Here is a 22,849-nt window from a genome sequence, read left to right as displayed (position 1 = left end):
AGAACCACATCTGACATGGGTCTAATTTCCCTGCTCGATAGCATCATCATTAAACAGCCACACATCACAAGTAACATGTTTATCATTTTAACATTCCTTCCAAGATTGAGTTTGCATTATGGATTGTGAAAACATAGATTCTGTTGCTTGGGAGGGGGCAAATGGAGATCTATCAGTGTTCTAGAAAATGAATTTTTAATAACACTTGAAAGACAAGTTACAGATACTCAGAGGTTTTAACTAAGACTATTTTCACGCCTGAAACAAATATGTTTCATTAGGCAGCTAACAGCTCTCCTCAGTGCTACAAAGCTGAGAGAAGCACACACAAACTCTTTAGGAAAGGAGCAGGCGTTCAGTCCAGAGCGCTGGTCCCATGGCCAGACAGCAACAGTTTCCTCACCACGTCTCTACTCAACATCAGGAATCATAGAATGTACGATATTTGTCAAAATGGATGTGGGATTAAATCTGGCTATTGCCTCTTCCTAGCCCTTTAATTTTGGCCAAGCCGCTTAATATTTTCTGAGCCTCGGCCATCTGGGCGATAGTAATACCTTTTCTGAGTTATAGGAAATATTAAATTGAAATAATGTGTATAAAGCACCAGATACACGGGAACGATTGTTTTAATTGAGGTAGTAATGTTCATAATGGTGTTTGGCCTTCATCCCAGAATGAAGAATTTGCTAGTAGTGGGACAGGGTGTGAGAATTTTCAAGGACAGAAGATCCATTCCTCCACTAACCTGCTAGATGACCACGCTTCTGTCTCCAAAGGCCTCTGTGAAAATGCATATCAAAATGAGGATGTTCAGTAGTAGTGAGGGTGCAAAGAACAGAGAAGGTGGTGGGTATACTAGCAGGTTGAACATTATAGTCAAAATACTGCTTATATTCATTAATGTAATTAACACCAACTGCACGCCAGCACGCATCAGGCAACACGGTAAACACTTTGGATACGTTACCTCATTCAATCCTCATAGCAGCCCTGGGAGATCGGTACTAATATTATTTCTATTTAGTACAAGGTTTTCCAAATTCAGCACTGTGGATATTTGGGGGCAGATAATTCTTTGTTGGGAGAGCTGTCTTGTGCATTGTAGGATGTTTAGCAGTGTCCCAGGCCGTGACCTACTAGGTACCAGTAGCACACTCTCCCCGCCCCAGCTGTGGCAACCAGTAATGGCCCCAGGCGTGGTCAGATGTCCCGGGTCAGGGGGACAATCACCCTCGGCTGAGAATCGCTGGGTGAATAATCAATGAATAAAATAAAGTAGTGAAGTTCAGAGACTTCCCCAGATCAGCTGGCAAGCAAGTGTTGGAGCCAGGGTCAGAAATCAGGCGGCGGGTTTCCCAAACCTCACCCTTGTATATTGATACCAAAGCTATACTCTCTCCTAGGCCCAGAATATAAGGTAAAGAAAGCTCTGTTTTGGGGGGGATTTGAGTGGGTAGGAGGAGCCTTTGCAGCAAAACCTCTGCTGTGACAAATGAGCATAATAAGCCGTCTGACAACCTGGCCACATCCGATGGTTCCAGGTAAATACTTTCCCTGGAGAAGCTCTCCCTGATTCCGACACCACAACCTGTGCAAAAACAAGCCGAAAACTGTTTCTAGGGAACATCTCCCTTGGCCAGTTCATGGCATTTAAGAAAAAATATTTGGCCCCAAACCATTATCTTCTCCTTATTAATAAGATTTGGCAGTAGATGTGTTTTGGCTTTAAAAAAAATGAAGTCTGCTTTCAGAGATGGAGACTTGCCTTCACCGAGGAATCCAAATGACTATCCTAGGTTCAAAAGGGAAATTAAATGAGAACATTTAGATTATGCTCAAATATGTGTCTGGTATTCCAAGGGGACAAATTTCACTTAAATAAGTGATCTCTGGAGTGATTTGTTAAAAACAATTCCTCTTATTCCTAGAGTCCTATCTCTGTCGTCGAGCTGGGTCTATCACAGGCATCTGAGAAAGCCAGCTATTAGACTGCTGTGCACTGCTTTAATAATACAGCTTGCTCCCATGTGCCTTACGGCCACAAAGCGCATTCGTGTTCATCTCATCTTTGCAATAGCTCCTTAGAGGTATTATTACTATGCCCATTTTTACGTATGTGGAAACTGACGCTCAAGGAGGTTGGCATCTACCAGTCAACAGCTGGCAGAGATTGGGCTCCAATTCAGGTCCTTTAATCCCAAAAGGGTGGATAGGTGATGGGTGCCTGGTTGGGAGCAGGCTTTGGGGAAGATGTGAGTCTGGCTTTGGAGGCCGACTCCATCTATTCTCCTTTGGCCTGTGACTGGCCCCATAGCTGGGCCTCCAGAAGACCCAGGAGTGATGCCCCAGCTAGCAATGCTCAAGGGTTGATTAGGCAGCCCCGAGGCCTGGATATTCCCAGGGCCGTGTGGATGTCTGGGCCTGACTGCAGTGCCACAGAGCCCAAGGCAGTACAAACACACGAGTGTGCATGTGGGCGCGTACAAAGTGCATGAAAACAAAAATACCGGGACACAAACTTCACACAGGTCAACACATAGTCAAAGTGGGGGCAAAAGGACTGGCCCCAGGCAGGTCCCCAGTGGGCTCTACTTGTGTCTTTAATTATTGTTCCAACCTACCTTCAGTGCCCACCTCCTCACCCCCACCCCCCCTTGGTCCGAAAATGTTCACTCAATGTGCCCAGTTTAGGATAACTTCTTCCTGCACTACCTCTAGCTTAAAGCTTCTCTCCATCCTTTAGTGCCTTAAACTCTTCTGGCCCATAGTGTATGAGATCCTGCTCCAAGACACCAATGGAGTAGAAGAGCCATGAGGTCAGAGCCTGAGGGTATTTCCTACTCCTGTGTCCTCAGCCCCCAGCTGGGCCCTTGGCACATGGATCGGGAGAGGAGGGAAAAAGCAGAGGCCGAGCCAAGTCACCAAGGCTGGCATGCAAGGCCTGCCACTCACTGACCTGACCGTGTGACCATGGATGAGTCAGTTACACTGTGGTAGAATAAGGGGCCCTGAAGAGGGCCACCTCCTAATCCCCGGAACCTGTGAATATGTGACCTTAATTGGAGAGAGGAGACTCAGGTTGCAGACTGAATTAAGGCTGCTAACCAGCTGACTTTAAAATAGAGATTATCCTGGATTATCCAGGTGGGCCCAGTGTAATCACAAGGGTCCTTAAAATTGGAAGCTAGAGGCAGAAATGGAGTCAGTGCTGAAGCGATGCCGTATGAAAAACACCAGACCCTCTGTTACAGGTTTTGAAGATGGAAGGAGACACAAGTCAAGAAATGCAGGCAGCTTCCGGAAGCCAGAGAAATCAAGCGCATGGACTCATGGATAGAGCCTCCTGAATGGAGTGTGTCCTGCCGACACCTTGATTTTAGCCCCGGTGAGACCCACATTGGACTTCGACCTCCAGAACCGTAAGATAATACACTCGTGTTGCTTTAAACCACTAAGTCCATAGTAATTTACTGTAGTGGCAATTAGATGCGAACACAGATCTAAGGATCCATTTCACCGTCTTGAAAATGGGGTCAGGAATGGCACAGGCCCTGCAGTAACGAGTAAATGTGACAGCGCGGTATATGTAAAGCTCATGGAGGACGACCCGACTAACACGGTGACTTTTAGCGCTTATCGGATGTGCAAAAATGGTCATTGAGCAAATGAATAGATGAATGAATGAATAAACAAAATTGTTGGAGGCAAAAGAAGCAAGAAAAGGGATCGAGGATGTGTTCAAGGGAGGATCAAAGTATTTGCACGTTTAAGGTTGACTGTGTACACCATTAGTCACTGGCCCTTTGCCATTGTCTGCAGAAGCTTAAAGAATATGGTAACCAGGCCCTTCCTTGGTTTGACCCTGAGTTTCCCTATTAACCTGTTTCTGCCGTGGTGAGCGGTCACCCTCTGCGCTACCATGCTGATTCTCTCCAGAAACTGATAGACGCAAACCCCTTGGATCTCTCGGCAAAGACACTAATAATGATCATAATAATAACACAAGAATTAAAATAAACTGTGACAATGTGAGAGCAGTGGATAGTGGGATTTCATAATATTGGGTTGACTACAACGTGAAGTGATAGAATAGCCTCCATACTATTCCCTCAAAGTCCTGTGCTTTCCACCCTTCATTTTTGCCTGTGGGAAACAATCCACCCTGAAGAAACCTTGTTTCCACAAAGATTTTTTTTATTTTTCCTTTCTTGCATTTCCCCTGTCCCAGGCCATCAGACATCTAACCTATAACAGAACAGCCTGCTCTGTCTTCACACACCAGCATTTTCTAAATATTCGCATTCCTCAGATGCCAGCTCCTTCCTTATTTTCTCAATTCCGTATTTGTTTATCCTCAAAAGCTCCTTTGTAGCTGCCCACATGGATCTGGGAAAATGTGGAGGCCAGCCCTCTTCCCTTGGGCAGCCCAGGGCCCACGAGGAGCCCCATTTTCCATTTCTCCACCTTGGGGGCACTCTCCTGAGAACAGAACTGACTGCAAGGTCCCCCTGGGCCCAGCAGCTGACCCAGCCCTTCAAACGCGCAAACGGTCCTCTGAGGATCTGGGGCCTGGTGAGTGCAGGTTCCCTCGGGGGGATTTTTAAACCCATGGTTCCCTGTTTTGCAATTAGGAGCCCCTCATTTCAGCCTGGTCCCCCTCAGAGAGACCTCAGAGCCCGGGGTATTTAAAAGCCAGGGATCATATCATGGCGAGGGTGCCCTGACTGTGAACTTCGCCCTTGAAGGGTGCAGCCCTCGCCCACAGATTATAAGGTAACAAGCAAGCCAGTGACCTCCCCTGCACCCCGACCTTGCCCTCTGCATGGGCTGGGAACCCCTGCAGAAGGCCAGCCGGGAGAGAGTTGGAAAAGAGCCAGCTGTGGGCCTGGTGTGCCTGCCACGGCCAGTCCCGGAGGAGGATTAGGAGGAAATGGCGTTTCTTTGGTCAACAAGAAGTGAGTCTTCTCTCCAGCATGGGCTAGAGCAGGACGTGTGGTCCTGGAGTTGGAGTCTAGAATCATTTCTTCTTTAGGGGAAGAAAGAGTCCTTTCCTTGCTTCACACTCTTACTGCCTCCCCACTGCCTTTAGAGAAGGCGCCAAGTCCCCTTCAGAGCCTTCTGGAATCCTGCTTCTCTGCTCCACCCACCTCCTGGCACACAGTCAACTTGCGGCTCTCCTGAACTGGTCGTGAATCCCCTCGGCTCTCCATGCCTCCCAGACTTCAGTGCCTCTGCAAAAGCTCTCTTCCCCGCCTGGGTAATTCTGAATTACCCTTCAAAGCTCAGCACAGCAGTCACTTCTCCAGCCCCACTAGAGACCTGTCCTTACTGGGTGATAGGTAGGCATAGAAGGCCCCAGCATTTTGCACCTGCGAACTCATTTACTCTTCACTATCACACCGTGGTAAGTCAGTGAGACTATAAACCCGTTTTACACATTGGGAAACCAAGCCCAGTGAGCTTAAGCAACGTGTCCAAGGTGGCAAAGTTGACAAGAGGCAGATCTGGGACAAGCAGCCCAGCTCTGGTGTTAGCCTGGGCTCTGTCCTCGGCCAGAAGCAGATTTTCACCAGCTGTGTGACCTTGGACTGCTTACTGAACCATTTCTGAACTTCAGTTGCCTCATCTAGAAAACGGGCTTACAAAGAGAACCTATGAAGAGGTATAGCTAAAAATAGAATGTCTCTTGAAACGCCTACTGTGCAGTAAACACTCAGTTAAGACCTGGTAACTATAATATTATTACTACTGATAATCTTTATATGGCCTCCCTCACAGCCCTGATGACACCAGACCTAATCGTGACCTGAATCCCCACACAGGGCAGGAACCTAAAGTGGTGCCTAATTCAGAGCTTAGCAGGTATTAGTAACAGAGGAATGAATGACTGCATCTAGTCTAACGCACTTATCACACCAGGCCCATCTTGAGCATTCAATTAATATTAGTAATAATTATTATCATCATAAATTAATAGTAATTATTATCGTAATAATAATTATCATTATCAGTGTTTTCTTGGATCCTGTAACATAGCTGCATCTCCAGTGGGGGGACTTCTACTTTGTCATTTGGGTTGAGTGAAGGACAATCACAGTCTCCTAGCTGATTCAGAAGAAATACTGCCAGGTTGGCAGCCATACCCACCACAGAGCAATAGCAGGAGTCTTGATCATATCACACGATGAACTGAGATTCCTTTTGTTGTTCAAAACAGTGGTGGAGGGCTTCCCTGGTGGCGCAGTGGCTGAGAGTCCGCCTGCCGATGCAGGGGAACCGGGTTCGCGCCCCGGTCCGGGAGGATCCCACATGCCGCGGAGCGGCTGGGCCCGTGAGCCACGGCCGCTGAGCCTGCGCGTCCGGAGCCTGTGCTCCGCAACGGGAGAGGCCACAACGGTGAGAGGCCCGCGTACCGCAAAAAAAAAAAAAAAAAAACCAGTGGTGGAGACTGTGGAAAAGTCAAACGAGGTAAAAGCCAAAACAGCCCAATCATTTACCCACACTGGGAATCACTGACCACAGGGCCAGGGTCAATATTAGGGCAAGTTACATATCAATGAGGGGTCATTAGTCTCTGTTCTTCCCAGTTCTGGGAGAGCAGATTGGCCCTGGGCCAGCCCATGGGAGCGGGGAGCCGGCAGTGTGGGCTCTAACCGTGAAAAACAAGATGCTAGGAGGTTTTATGCTCCTCGAGCTTAAAGGTCACACCAAGCTGTGGTTAAGTGCCCGTATGCTTTCCGGATACGCTCTCCGCAGGGATGAACAAGGTCCAGCTTGCGGGAAGGAATCCAGAGGCCGTGTCCTTTAATGACAGCGGGGCAGAGGCACTCCTCCTGGCTGTCCGGGAGGGCTCTGGGAAAATGGCACACACTGTGTTTAGGGGCCAAGCCGGGACCAGTGGGATTAAGGAGGAATATTGTCATTCTCATTACTAATTATAATAGTTTACTCTTCATGGAACACATACTGGGGGCTGTGCTTTGTGATTTCATATGTGACATCCCTTAACCCTCACAGATGCCTCGGGGGCAGGGTGGGGGGATTATTACCACAATTAGACAAATAATGAAGCTGGAAAGTTCAAGATTGCCCAAGCTGATTGTCTAGCAAGTGGCAGGGAAGGGATTTCCAGCCCAATGCAACATGCCTCCAAACTCAGCCATCAGATGGATGTGGGCAGTTGCTCACCCCAAACCCATCCTCTCCTTTGTCTTTGCTCAGAAGACCCCGACTTCGTCCAGGGCAGCCATGTGTTCACCCCGCAGGAGATGCTGGCTCTCCCAAAATGCCCTGCAGCTGGGGTAACCACAGGACAGAACCAGCTGGGAAAGCTCACTTAGAGGAGGATGCCATTTTAGGCACACATTCACTTCCTGGAAAAAAAGAGGACAGGCTCATCTATCTCTTCTTCTGCCTCAAATGAGTTCTTGAGCCGGGAGAGAAAGAGGCCTTCTTCTTTTTATAGTTTTCTTTTTTCCCCCAGTTTTACTGAGGTTTAATTGACAAAAACTGTGTATATTTAAGGTGTACAACTTGGGGATTTGACCTATATATACATTGTGAAATGATCCCCACAATCAAGGTAATTAACACGGCCACATCTCACATAGTAACCTGTGTGCGTGCGTGTGTGTGTGCGTGTGCGTGTGTGTCGTGAGAAGACTTAAGATGTACTTTTAATAAATTTCAGGTATATACAATGCCGTGTGATTAACTAGCGTCACCAGCCTGTGTGTTAGAGCCCCAGAACGTATTCATTGTATAGCTGAAAATTTATACAGTGGATGAATGGATAAAGAAGATTATATATATACACACACACACACACACACATACATATATATACGTAATACACACATGCACAATGGAATATTATTATGCCATAAAAAGAAGGACATCCTGTCATTTGCAACAACATGGATGACCCTGGAGGACGTTACACGAAGTGAAATAGACCAGACACAGAAAGACAAATACTGTGTGATCTCACTTTTATGTGGAATCTGAAAAGAAGGCAGAAGGCTCCTTATGCACAGAAGGCTTCTTGTGCTCATGAGGGAAAGACAGAGAACATCTCAGAGACCTCAGAACTGGGATCATTGATCGGTTGAAGTAACACCTGGAACCGGGCGCCTTGGGCCTTCTCATTAGTACAACAAGCCAAACAAGCAGCTGGCCACGGCTCCTGTGTCCTACAGCAGGGGCAGGTGTGCCTGAGAGGTGTCTCCAGCATTGCCTTCAGGGAAGGGAAGGAAGAACATATAAAATAAATGGAAAATGGATGAAAGGTACAAAAATCTAAACAACTGGAACGTGGCCTTGGTAACAAACACGCTCCTTAAGACTCTTTCTGCTGCCCTATTCTTCTCCCGCCCTATTCTTCTCCCGCCCTATTCTTCTCCCTTGAGCTGGAGAACTGGCCCCGGTCCCAGTGGCCAGCAGAGCGGCTAGGAGGGTTTGAACAGTCAGCTCTGACCATCTAATTGCATTTATCATGTACTAATTAGCATTTAATAAGCAGCGACCAGGCACCCAAACTGAAACAATAAAGCGACCTCATCCCTACTTCAAAGATGAAGAAACTCAGATTCAGATGTTAACAGTGGCAATAATGAAGGGCGGCAATGCCTAATCGGAGTGAATGGCGCCATTGGAACCCAGAACCGCCTGATCTGGAATCTGCTTGCAGGCGGGAGGCTTTGTAATTAGCCACCGCGATGCTTCTGAGGCCCTCACTGGTTGGAATAATTAACGCAGGCACATTTTGTTTCAACGGGAGCCAAGTCTCGGGTAACTAGATGGACATGGCAAGGCCCCAACACTCTTTTCTGCCAGGTGTGAGTTCTTGGGGCTGGGAAACTCTGCAGGGTGCCGGGTGCGGGCCCCGCGTGGCCTTGCCATGGGACGCTGGACCTTGGCAGGTGTTAAACTGGGGAGTGGTGTGGCTCTCGGAGTGTCCCCGAGGCCAGCACCAAGGACTTGGCTACCAGTGGGCCACATTTTTTGATCCCATTCTGGCCCCCCAACCCCATTCTCAGCTAAGACTTGATGTTTACCTGAGGACTAGCTGGGCCAGGGGTTCTGAAAGGGTGGGTCCCAGACCAGCAGCATTGGCCTCACCTGGAAACTGGCTAGAAATGAAATTCTCCAGCCTCACCTCAGACCCACTGAATTAGAAACTTCAGAGGGAGTTTGCATTTTAAGAAATGCAAACTGCATTTCGGAAATCTGCATTTTAAGAAGCCCCCAAGGGGATTCTGATAGACACGCAGGTTTAAGAAGCACTCCCTGGAGTAGTCCTAAGATAGGAGCCCTCTTCATAGCATGAGGCAGGAGTGCTGAGGAGCCTTCAAGGACCTGCAGTTCTTGGAGCAAAGGCCTCCTTCTGTGGTCCTTGTTCATTCCATCACCGTCGCATAGAACCGCTCATGCTTGGGGACCTCCCTGTAGAGGACAGCTTTCTCATCTGCATGTTTCCGATCTCCCCACACTTGTCCTCAATGCTAACTCTGTACAGAATGTCCTTCCTCTTCCGAGAAGCCTTCACAGACTGCTTTCTCTGCTCCACCAGCTCAGAATAGCCTGTGATCTCTTATGGAAGTTACTTGTTATATGTACTATGCAATCCACAAGGACAGGTACACACTGGCTTGTACATAGTATGTCTTCCATGATATTCTCCTAATGTAAATTCAGTAAATATTTTGGGGCATTAACTTGAAGAACTTATCCATGTCACATTTTCTTATTTTTACCTTTCGTTTTTATTCCCCTCCCTCCTTTGATTATAAATAGAGGAGCTTTAATTTTTCCTCCCCCCCACCAATTAAAAAAGGCATAATTTAAGTGTCTCTCCCCTTAGAGTTTGGTCCCCTTTCCCGTGTGAGAAAGTCAATGATTAATAACTAGATTGCTGGACTTTCAGATACCATGTTGTCTCATCATTATTTTTCCCCGGGTCAGCACCTATTTACCAAATGTCTGACCTGGGCTAATAGAGAAATTCTGGAGAAAATATAAAAACAAATTTCATACAGTGGTTCAGCTCTTCAGATCCTTATAACTTGGGCTGGGACACAGGCTTCAAAAAACCTAAAACAACCCTGCTATAGTTAGAGGTGGTTCATCAGAAAGATCCAGAGATTGCTTCCCCCGGTCCGATCTCAGGCCTCAAGTCAGGGAAGGGCAGAAGTGTGTGCATTGAGACATCTGGGGAGGCTTGCTGGCGGAAGGAAGTCTTGAGGATGCTCCTTGGGGTTGGATGCTAGAAACTTCCACTGCCTTTCTTGTCCATTTACCCATCACCGGGGACAACACTGACAAGAGCCCTGCCTGGAGGGATCTTGCAGTTTGGTTAGGGAAACAGGTAATTTAAACCCACAAGCCTTACATGACTGGGAATATGCAGAGGAGAAATACAAAGGGCTGGGGAATATTGAATCCAGTCAGGGCAGTCCAGGCAATGCTTCCTGGGGGAAGTGACTTCTAGGTAAAGGTCTGACATCTGAGTTATCCAGGGAAGAGAAGGGAGTATAGAGGGATGTGGAATAATGCCCCATGGCAAGAGCAGATGCAGACTCGAGGTCCTGAAAAGAAGTTTCTGACAGCCAGGACTTGGTGTATGAGATGCAAAGTGATAATAGTCTAAAGACATGATTCTCTGATTTGAGCTGCTTCAGAATCCCCTGAAGGGTGTGTGAAAACCTGTTTTGCTGGGTCCACCCCCAGAGTTTCTGATTCAGTGGATCAGAGCTGGGGCCTTAGCATTTGCATTTCCAGCAAGCTGCCAGGTGCCGCTGGAGCAGCTGGTCTGGGAAGCACACTTTGAGAACCTAATCTAAGGGAACGAGGATTGTCAACACACAAGGAGCTCACACAACCTTTAATAAACCTGAGCCCATTGAATGGGTCCACTATTATTCCCATTTCACAGATGAGGAAGACAGTCGGTAAGACTGAATTGTTTACCCCAGATCCCAAAGGTAGAAGATGTCGAAGCTGGTATTACCCATGTTCTTTGAACTGGACCGCCTCTATTTCTCAGACCAACCAACCATGAGCTACAGAAGGAGGAGGTGTGGCCATATATGAAGACACATGTCTTGCTGCTATTTAATAAGTAACTTTTCAGAGGGACGTGAAGGGGAGACACAGAGGGGTGAGGCAGTGAGCTGCAATTACCCCAACTCTGCCCCATCCCCTTTGCCCTGGACAGGGTTGAAGCGTGGGTAGAATCTTCCCATAACCAGGCAAAGAAATGGATCCCACAGTTTGTACACACCATTTCAGATACAGAAGATCACTAAGACAAATGTTGGAAGGGTCAATAACATGGTAAAAGCTGATTATCAGCTATTTAATCCCTGTTAAAGGTTTCACAAACAGTTTGAGTTTCTTGAAGGAAAAATAAAGTCACCGCTTTGTTACATGCTCTGAATAACTGTGCATTTATACACACACACACACACACACACACACACCTCTGTGCAGAGTTAAATGTGTATACCAGATGATAATTTATTTCTAGATGCCCCGTGAAGATAAGATTCAACATGCATGAGTGTGTGTGTATAGAAAGTTCTGTGATCCTAGTTGATCTTATAGGAAGGTATACCCACATTTAGAAACATACCAGAGAGTTAGTAAGAAGAGCCTGACTTTATTTAATACTCCCCGTAATCCCACAAGGGTGGTGCTACATTATCTCATGTGTTGTGAGGATTAGATCAGATCATATATGAGAAGCTTATTACCTGATACACAATATACTTACAGTAAATAATAGCTGGTAATATAATTATTACTTGTGAGCGTTCTACAACCACTTGGTGGCCATGTCAACTTGGGCAGTTCTTTTTGTTTCTCTAAGTTTCAGGCCCCTCATCTGTAAAATGGAAAGAATTGCTAGCTAGATTAGGTCACAGTGTTCAAAGCATTTCTGATTTTGGCTGAAGAGTCTTGTGTTCAAATGAAATTATATGTGGGACTGGTCCAAAGTGGAGTTTTTCTGGCTGTTTTGCATAAACTCTTGGACTTCCTTTGAAGTCTCAGACTGTTTTACTTCACATCTCAGAGCCTTAGTTTCCTCTTCTGAAAAATGGAATTATCGATAGAACCGATCTCACGGGGTTGTAGCCGTGAAGAAATGAAATGGTGCATGTGAAGTATTTTAGGCCATACAAAGTGCCCACATCTGCCTTGATTTTATCCTCCCTCTCCCATCTCTCCTATATGGGGAGGCCTAGCTCTCACCCTCTGCTATGGCCTCAGATTCTTCTCCGAGAGAACAGGTCCTTGGAGCCAACTCAGAACCACTGGATAGATGTCATTACTCCCTTCTGCCTTGAGCGGAACAAGGGTCATGATTGATAACCGGGCCCCTGGCAGGCAGAGGAAAAGCACTTGCTCAGAAGTATTCAGAGCTCCTGTCGGATGGAGCATTAGGCTCCGAGAAGCCTACAGATCAATGAGCTTCTCAATATGCCCCATACATTCCCACCCGAGATCTATCCCACTTGTTTGAGTATTAGCAGTCTCAAGATGGGGGTGCTTTCAGGGAATTCGGCTGGGGCAGAGGAGACAGAAGCTCCCGGGATTCTTCATACCAGCATTTTTAGATCACAGGTGGGGTGGAGGGGCTTTTTTCCCGCCCCAGAAGCTCAACTTATTGAACTGAGTCAAATTATTGTACGTCCTGACAGAGCCCTCACTGCCATTGATCAGTCCCGAAACCCTCTTCTGCATTGCATCACCATTTCAAGAAAGAACGTGTTCTCAGAAATATGTGTGATCTGGGAATGACCCCTTGGCTGCACCCTGCCCACTTGGAGAGAGAGGCATTCTGAGAGATTAGCAATCAATGGGCAGAAGGCCCAGCTGAGTGCCAAGGGTGGCTGCTCCCTGGGCTGCTGTCAAGTCAGTGCACTCCGGGCTAAGTGAGCCAGCCTTGGGCTTCTATATGCCAGAGGAAGATTCTCAATCTGAGCGCAAGGAAGGAAGGGGCGAAGCAGAGCTTGGTCGTGGTTCTTTTGATTATACAATTGAGAACATTAACTTCTCAGCACCAGTTTGGATTTTGCACAAATTGTGCAGGCTTAGGCCATTGTTTGATGTATGTTGAATATTGCTTCTTAATGATGTTTAATGGTGGGTGTGTGGTATGTGCAGTGCACATGTGTGTGTATGTGTGTCTTTGTACGTATTTGTGTATGTACAAATTAGCTGAGGATTTCTTTGAAAAAAACCAACTATGTCTTATCACTTTTAAAATTACTAGATCTAAAAAAACAAGAATGGGACCTTGTTCATGTTAAGAGTTCAGCAAATGTTTCCTAAAATTGGGTTAGGCTTTTAATTAATGTTTATTATAAAAGAAGTGCAAACTAATTACAATTTTTTTGACATCCAGAGAAGTATAAAATGAAAGGTTACCTCTTACCGCTTTCTCAGTTCCCTAGAGGAAATCTCTGTTAGAAATCTCTTTAATGTGTATCTATCCATATATTTTCTGTGTATACACAAATATAGAGATATACAATTGCTCGTTTACATTAATTTATTTATTTTTGGCTGCATTGGGTCTTCGTTGCTGCGCGGGGGCTTTCTCTAGTTGCAGCGAGCGGGGGCGACTTTTCGTTGCTGTGAGCGGGCTTCTCGCTGCGGTGGCTTCTCTTGTTGCGGAGCATCAAGAGACTAGTAGCCTTTGCTGGAGGTCAACAAAAAAGACAACACAGGGGCGGCAGCTATTCAGCAAAGGTGGCCCCCAGTGACCCAGGCCTCCCGGCTCTCCCATGTACCTGTGGTCCCTTCCACGGTGAATCTGGGCTGGCGTGAGATCGTATTAAACTATAGCACGCAGAGAGTAGAATGCAGTGTTGGCTGCAGGCCCAGCATTTTAGAAGAAGGGCAGCTCCTGCTTCTTACTTCTTGACGTGCTCATTCTTGGGAGCCGTGAGCCCCTGTGTAAGAAGTCCATCTCCTCAGCTGGAGAGACCATGTAGAGAAAGACCACGTGGAGCTGCCACATGGAAAGGAATAGCCCCGGGGCAGCATGGCAAAGGAGGGAGCCATAGCAGGTCCTGTCTTCAGATGAATGTAGCCCAGCCACCATGTGGCTGCAGCTGCTAAGCGAAACCCTTAGTGAGACCAGCGTAAGAACACCCTGCTGAGCCTGGTCAACACACAAATTGAGAAATAATGAAGTGCTATGCTTTGAAGGCACTGCATTTTGGGGTAGTTTGTTACACAGCAATAGAGAACACACGTAAGGGTAATGACTTGACTATGTGTTCATTCCAAACCCTGGTACATTGTCAAGAAATAAGGAAATTGATGAGGGAAGGCCCTCCCATCTCAGGCTCTTACTTGTCTCCCAGGTCTTGAGAGAGCTCACCTCCAAGGTCAGCATCTTACATTTTTAACTTAATTTGGCTTTGGAATTCCCTTGCAAGGATAGGAAAAGGAAAACTCCAATTTTATTCCTGGTGCTACTATCATAATGCCCTGGCAGTGTGCAATCTAAAAATGGCCTACAAGTTTTTCAAACAGTTAAACATAGAGTTACCATATGACCTGGCAATTCTACTCCTGGGTATATACCCAAGAGAATTGAAAACATTTGTCCACACAAAAACTTGTACATAAATATTCATAGCAGAGCAACATTCACAATAGCCAAAAGATAGAAACAATCCAAATGTCCATCAATGAATGAACAAACAGAATAAAATGGAATAAAATAAAATTAAAAGAGCCTACATCTTCTTAAATGGAGGTAAATGCTATGTGGGAACAAGTGAGCAGACTTCAATCTAAGGGTGGGTAATTGCATATCAAAAAGTGAAAAAGAAAAAAAAACAAAAGAAAAGTATCAAAACAATCTAGAACATCTCCGTATATTCTGAAGAATCCAATAATTTGCAAGCAGATTACTTGCATAGCCCCCTAGGACATTGGTTGACGTAAATAGTTAATTCCTGGGGAGGGTTATGTGCGTGTTCTTTATTAATTGACATTTTCCTTTAACAAGGAACATAAGGACCAGGAAAAATTGTCATTATCCGAGAGTACTGGGTTTTCTTTCGAGAAGCCCACGTGTTAAACGAGGATAGCGTCTTTCATTCCACAGCGTTCCAAAGGTATTTAGAAACTTTATGGGGCTTGAAATGGAGCCACCTCTGGCATGAAACCCGGGAACACCTCTTGCCGTTTGAGGACAGGATGTGCGGAATGCCAACCGAAACTACCCAGAGCACATAATTACCAGTTGGAATTATCAATTACCGACTGGAATGGGTCCAGGTCCCAGGCTCAACTCTTGTGACAAACATCAAGGGTTATTTAAAGACCACACATGATTTGACATCTTTGCTCCGGCCTCTACACCATCTCAGACCCCAGAGCAGAGAGTATGCTACATAGATTAAGTCTCCCCCGGTGGCTGATGTCGAGTTCTGACTCCTGAAAGAGAGGCCTCAGAATCAGGCGCATTTACTGCATTCAGTGATCACCTGGTCTTGGGTGCAAGCAGTGAGCTTTGAAGAGCAGAGGGCTCTAAGTCCCGGGTGCCATCTGTGTTATCTGCTCTGGACCGGGAAGCGCCACAGAAGGCCAGCCAGGTGCCGGGAATTATCTAGAAGTATCTTCATGCAGACATATGTAGGGATGCTGAAAGGTGTCCGTAAGAACTTCAGAGTCACACAGTGTAAACATGTACCGTGCGTGTGTGTAACTCACACTTGTGGCCCTTGTGTGAATGTGCTTCTGAGTGTGGTCAGGAATTCCCGTGGGTTGGGGATGTACCTGTGAGTTCCTATTCGGCTGTGCATATATGTGGTTTTGAGTTTGTTTGTTTTTCAGTTTTATTTATTTGTTCAGCAACAGGAAAGCTATTGCCAGACAGCAGCACAAATCAGAGCAAAACAAATAAGACTCAGTCCTCTGAAGCTTACATTCAAGGAAAAGGTAAAGGAAGGAATCAGGCAGCTATGATTCCGTGTGATAAAACCGTACAGCAGTTAGTTGCAAGTGAGTTTACCAGTGTGAACGCCTCTGTCCGTCTGGGTGTACGTAAGGATGCATACCTATGTGTTATGGCGTGTTTGGAAAATAACAGAAGTTTGCCAGATGGCTGCAGACTGGGTCATTGGAACACTTTACGGTGAAGTGAAGGTTATCAGTGGACCCTTGGGGGTGTGCCCTGGTGATGGGAGGTGTAGTGCTGCACTAAAGCGTGAACTGCAAAATCTCTGGCCACAGTAACTCCACTCCATCCCTCCCCACGAGGGAGGACTGCATGACTGTGGGTTTCACGTCAGAACAGAGGGAGGGGCATGTTTGTTCCTGGGAGTCAGGCTGTGCTACGTAAAGGGCTGGGATGTTGTATATGTGTGTGTGTGTTTCCTTGTCTGGTTCTCAAATGCCTTTTCGGATCTCAGGATCTAAATCCACTGAAAACGTGGGATATCAGGTTTTTCCAGTCCCGTTGCTGCTAGGTTGCTGTGCCTCATTCTGGCTTGGGTTAAGTGGATCGCGGGGGAAAAGAGGAAAGGAGAGAAGAGAAACACACTCACTTTATTCCACCTGCTCTCAGGCACGAAACCGAGCAGCTTTTCGTGTGTTGTCCCCTTTTGACCTGAAAACCTTCCCAGGGAGGTGTCAGGATGCCCATTTTCAGTGGGAGAAACCGAGGCTGGGTGGGTCACTCACTTTCAGTATATTTCTATGCCAACTTCCTTTCTCCTCATCACCTGGGTCATAATGTCTAAAGTTCAGAGCCTTTCTCAACTGGAGCTCATAATCTGAACCACAGAACACAGAAAGTGATTCAAGTGACTGTTTTCTCAACTCTTCCAAGGATGGCACATAACTAGAACATTTCCAGATGCAGAGAAGTCCATTTAATAACTAGAACCATCCTAGAGGCAGAGAGATCCATTCATCACATGCAGTGGATGGCCTGGGACATAATTCTCTTGCAAAACCCCAACTCTTCCAGAGGCTTCTCGAGTGAAGTTCTCAAGCACTGCTTGAGACAAGCCCATCTCCTTCTGAAAAGATTCCTGTGGCTCACAGACTGCCCGTGGCTATTTCCTTATCATTCTTTGGGTGTCCTCTTAATGCTGCCTTTTCAGAGGTCCCTTCCTAAAATAGATGTCCCTGTTCCCATAAGTCTCTGCAGCCTGGTTATTTCCTTCCCAACAGTTATTAAAAACATTTAAAGTCTTTAGCTGTTTATTTGTTTATTATCTGTCTCCTCTTACTGGTAGGTAAACTCCATGAGGGGCAGGGTTAATCCTTCTTGTTCACTCCTGAATCACCAGCATGTAAATCACGGGTGCATGACACGTTCTCAATAAATATTGCTGGGGTTGATGAATTATCAATTAATATTAGAATTTATCAAGTCCTCATAAAAAACTTGGATATACAAAATTAAGTCGTTTTCTATTACGTGCATGTGCGTGTGCACACACACAACCCAGAAACATCTGTTTCTTGATTTTTTCCCTCCTTTTTATCAACTTCCTGAACTGAGCACACCCAGAGACTGCTCTTCCCAAAAGGCAGGGTCATAAATATTCAGCCCAGTTTATCTCTGCCTGATAAGATCACGTTAGCCTGAAGGCTCCCACGGGGTCTTGGGGGAAGGGCAGCTATCTTCTGGGTGGATGGCAGGATGCCCACTGCTGGGGGGCGCCGGAAGGGATGGAGGAGGAGGCGGAAAAGGAAACTGCCCCCCCCCACCCCCGTTCATGCCACTGAAAGAACGATGGGTGCATTTCCCAGATATCGATAACATCTGCTCGGCTAATAAAACAGAGTTTGTCACAGTCATTCTGTGGCTCCAGTAGGAGGAGCGAATGGGAGCATTCGGGAAGGGCACACAGAGGCAGTTCTGGAGGGAGCGGGCTGTTGGGACAGAGCGATTTTCTGCGGCAGCGGGACCTGCCCAGGCACGCACGTGGAGCACCACCTGCGATGCCATTGGACCTTCGCTGATACGGGGCCGTTTGACTTCGTCAGACTGCGCTGTTCTGATTTCAGTCGGTGCTGAAATGAGTACTAGTACAGCATCCATTTGTGAATACCTGAAATATTAGAATGTGTGTAGGGTGTATATCTTTATTCACACAGAACACATTTATATCTATATACTTCCTCTAACAAGAGCTAATTTAAGAAATAGAAGTATAGTTCATTTACAATGCTGTGTTAGTTTCAGGTGTACAGAAAACCGATTCAGTTATACATACATACATTTATATACATATATACTTTTGCAGGTTCTCTTCCATTATAGGTTATTACAAGCTATTGCGTACCGTTCCCTGTGCTATACAGTAGTAGTATCTATTTTATGTACAGCAGTGTGTATATGTTAATCCCAAACTCCATTTATCCCTCCCCCTCTTTTCCTTTTTGGTAACCATAAGTTTGTTTTCTACGTCTATGAGTCTATTTCTGTTTCATAAATAAGTTCATCGGTGTCATTTTTTTTAGATTCCACATATAATTGATATCATACGATGTTTATCTTTCTCTATCTGACCTATTTCACTTAACACGATAATCTCTAGGTCCATCCATGTTGCTGTAAATGGCATTATTTCATTCTTTTTTATGGCTGAGTAGTGTTTCATTGTATATATATACCATCTTCTTCATCCATTCATCTGTCGATGGACATTTAGGTTGCTTCCGTGTCTTGGCTAACATGTCTTTAAAAGCTGTGGTTGACATGTTGTAAAAGTGGTATATGGGTAAGGTTGCCAGATCTAGAAAATGTAAATGTAGTAGACCAATTAAGTCTATCTCAAATACTGCATGGGACATACTTATGCTACTTATTTTTTCATTTTTTTATCTGAAATTTAACTGAGCGTCCTGTATTTAATCTGGCAAAACTTTTTATGAGTGTATTAGTTTCCTAAGGTTTCTGTAACAAATTACCACAAACTGAGTGGATTAAAACAATTGAAATTTCTTCTCTTAATGTTTTGGAGGCTGGAAGTCTGAGATCAGGTATTGGAGCCATGCCCCCACTGAGACTCTGTGTAGAACACTTCTTTGCCTTTTCTAAGCTTCTGATGGTGGCCAGCAATCCTTGGCTTATAGGTGCATCATTCTAATCTCTGTCTCTCCTCTGTGGTCTCAGAGAGGTCTCCCTATGCATTCAGGTCTCTGCCTTCTATTCTCTTAAAAGGATGACAGTCATATTGGATGAAGGGCCCACCCTACTCCAGTATGACCTCACCTTAACTAATTACATCTGTAACAACCATATTTTCAAATAAGGTCACATTCTGAGATATTGGGGGTGGGATTTCAACATATTTTTCTAGGGGACACAATTTATTGCCTGACTTTGGTTTATATTATTTAATTATAATTCTTTGGATAACTTGATTCTGGTTCACTGCAAAGAACCCTCTTTAACTTTTGAGAAACTGAGTCGCAAAGAAAGTAAATCACATGCCCAAGGTTGCACAGCCACACAGGAGGTCTTTGTGAGACTCCAACACAGGCAGTCCAGGCAAAGAGCCTGCCTGGTAATCCCTACTCAACAGGGCCCCCAGATATCGAAAAAGTACCCACCTTGAGGAATGAGAGCTCGGAGCAGTGATCTCTGCTTAGAACAGCCTCCTTGTGGCCCATAGTCAGTCCCTGACCTGCTTTGGCTCAAGGTCCTTATGTCTAAAATGAGAAGATCGTCCTCTGGCTGTGCTATCCAAGACAGGAGCCACAGCCATGTGAGGCACCCGAGCACTGATAATGTGCTTAGTGGAATGGAGATGGCTTAAGTGTCCAACACACACGGGTTTCAAATCCCGAGTCCAAAAAGAGACTTAGGTGAACAAACTCAATAGTTCTTTCGTACTGATTACATGTTGAAATGATACTAATTTGGATATGTTGGGTTGAACAGAATATATTGCTGAAATTAATCCCACCTCTTTCTTCTTACTTTTTTAATTTCATACTTTATAAGCCTTTTTTATGCCACTATTTTTACTATTGTTTTTCTTTCATAAATGTTAACTATTTCATACATGGCTTGCCCTGGCTTAGATCGTTAACTCTCAGACTGTTTGCTTTCTTTAAAAAGTTGTTTGTCTTTTAGGTATGGAACCCTTCATTCAAGCACAACATAGGATATACTAAAAACATGAGTTTTATTTATTTAATCATTTGTTTTTTCAACAAAATGTTCATTGAGCACATCCGAGGCAGCACGCACTGCTCTGGGAGCTGGGGTTTGAATGGTGAACAGCAGATAGGACATCTCTTCTCCCCTCCTGGAGCTTGCGTTCTCACAGAGGGTGGGGACCGAAGGTAAACAAGCAAACAGATTAAATATAAATTTAACTGGAATACACAAGTTAGGTATTATTTGTGATAAGTGCCAGAAATGAATGAGCGGGATAAAGAATTAAGAGAACACCTTGGAGACCGTAATTCAAGGTAGAGCATCCAGGGAAGTCCTCTCTAAGGAGATGGCACTTAGACTGAGCCTTGAAATCTCTGGGGAAGGGTCTTGAGTCCCTACTCAATGTCTGCTTCCCTGCTTTCCCCTGACCCCCTGCCCAGCCCAACTTGGGCAGCATTCTCAAATCTGAGGAACTCAGTTCGCTCACTTTTAAGGGAAGGATAACAGCTCCTGCTTCAAAGTGAAGCTGTGAAGAACCAAGGAGAAAGTCCTGACAAAACCTTCAAGCTTTGGGACTGGGCTCAGTGTTTGGAAAGGGCTGGATGTGTATCCATTGGATTCTGTGCTCGTGTGTGTGCATGTGTGTGCGTGTGTGTGTGTGTGTGTGTGTGTGCTGACAATCTCAACCTATGATAATCCAGCCAGCAGTGTGGTGAATGTTTCTTCTTATTCTCCTTTTAATAAAATCAATTGATTCTTTTAATGGAGAGAAATTAAACAGAATCAGGTTTAATCTTCCTATAGAGTTGATATATTTTCAGTCTTTAACATGAAAAGTCTTTAATATGAAAAGCAAATAAAACCATGAAAAGAAGGGAAGTTGGAAAGAAACACACACATAGAAAATTATGAGCATTCCATTGAGAGTAGGGTAAAGAATAACAATATTTTAACCCTGACCAATTGCTCCAATAGTGAACATATATTCATTTGAATGCCTAAAAAACAGTATTTATGCGGAAAAATAGTGTAATAAGGCATAGTGGATACTAACATGTTATTCTGAATATAAATTTGTAATTTTGAATATGCAAAAAATATAACCGGGTCAAGTTAAAATCTAAGAAATGGCTGCACTTAAAATTTTTAACAATAAGAACATTAAAAATCATTTTAAGAAAAAGAATTACCACCATCCCACCATCCTAATAGATCTATTTTTACGTTTTTTTTGAAAATTCCTTTCCATCTCTTGTCTACACATGTATATTTATGTATTAGAATTATAGTACAAGTCTTGTTTTGTGTTCTTTAATTTATATATCTTTCATCCATCTGTCATAACAAACACCACATCTCAGCTTGCTCACCTGTTCCTCGGGGAAATATCTAAGCACCCTCATTCCATCACTTTGTCAGTATTCCCTTTTTAATCATGAAAGGGCAATTTTCCTTAACCCTGATCAGAGCACTATTACTTTTTCATGTGTAATTTTTTGACTAATATCTGTTTCCTTCTGGGGAACCAAAAGTTCCTTAGTGTATCATTTTTTCACTCACTGTTACATCCCTAACCCCTACCAAGTGCTTATTGACCATTTCTTAAATACATGGTGCATAACGTCTCATCATGTTGATGTTACAATATTCCTGATATCATACCACTTAAGAGTGTACACTGATTTGCTTCAGATTTGTTTCTTGCATAAAATATAGTGTAATAAACATCTTTATGCACCTAATTTAAAATTTTTAAAATGTATTTCCTCAAAATAGAAATCAGGTCAATGATTATGAACATTTTATGGTGCCTGATGCAGCTGACCAAAGGGTATTCAAAAAGCTTTGGACCCACTTATAAACAAGGTGTGAATATCAAATGATGAAGCTATTTGGAACCATTTATGATTATAAAAATAAAAATGTATTTAGTTAACTTAAGCCTGGTTAACTTAAAAATATTAAAAATCACAGAAAAGACACTTCATAACATCCATAAGTACATTACACAATGACCACCATGAAGCTTTCCTTCCAAACTTGGTTTCATGTGTGAGCATTTAGAGATAGGTCCCAATTATGTAAATTCTGAGCCATAGGATTTACATAGTTTAGTATTCTGGTCCTTTCCGTTTGCACTACACAGTGGTAATTTTCAATTCTTCTGATCATTTAGTCTTCCTGGCTATCTATAACTTGATTGTATGGATGAGTTGTAATTTGATACTGCCCTACTATCCTAAGATTCTTTCAGTTCTTTCCTATTCATGTATATATTGAAGCAATGAGTGGTGTTTATATAGACAGTAGGTTCTCATTACTCTTGGTAGTAATGTTCTGTGAAGTCAGCACAAACACTGAATTCGCTGCTCCTAGGGGAAGCACGGGGCTAGGTTCCTATGAGCCTCTGGTCACTACATTTTTATCAACTGATCAACACATGACCTTGTTTAATGTGTTTCTGGTTAAAGACACTATTTAATATCTATCATCGATTCATTAAGAATGAACTCACGGCCAACAGCACTATACTCATGCCTGAATGAAGCTTATCTAACACCCCTATTTTCTCCATAAGACCTATCACAGCGTGCTTGGTCTTAGGAACACTGGACAGCACTTCAGCACTGTAACTGGGGGCCTTTTTTTTTTTTTTTTTTTTTGGGATGCGGGCCCCCCCCTGCTGCAGCCCCTCCC

At 44.6% G+C, this 22,849-nt stretch overlaps 1 long non-coding RNA gene across 1 annotated transcript; it reads right to left on the bottom strand.

Annotated features, from left to right (window-relative positions):
• Positions 1-13,577: 13,577 nt before the first annotated feature.
• On the bottom strand, positions 13,578-19,738 carry LOC129391416 (uncharacterized). The gene is made up of 3 exons (XR_008615495.1): positions 19,600-19,738; positions 13,800-13,986; positions 13,578-13,708 (listed from the first exon to the last, which is right to left on the bottom strand). It is a non-coding gene; the product is annotated as an uncharacterized lncRNA (long non-coding RNA).
• Between the last annotated feature and the right edge of the window lie 3,111 nt (positions 19,739-22,849).

This window comes from Physeter macrocephalus, chromosome 17, assembly GCF_002837175.3.
Source record: "Physeter macrocephalus isolate SW-GA chromosome 17, ASM283717v5, whole genome shotgun sequence".
In the NCBI taxonomy this organism is placed as follows: domain Eukaryota; kingdom Metazoa; phylum Chordata; class Mammalia; order Artiodactyla; family Physeteridae; genus Physeter; species Physeter macrocephalus.
Note: the sequence above shows the minus strand (reverse complement) of the source record. Positions and strands in the feature narration are given on the sequence as shown.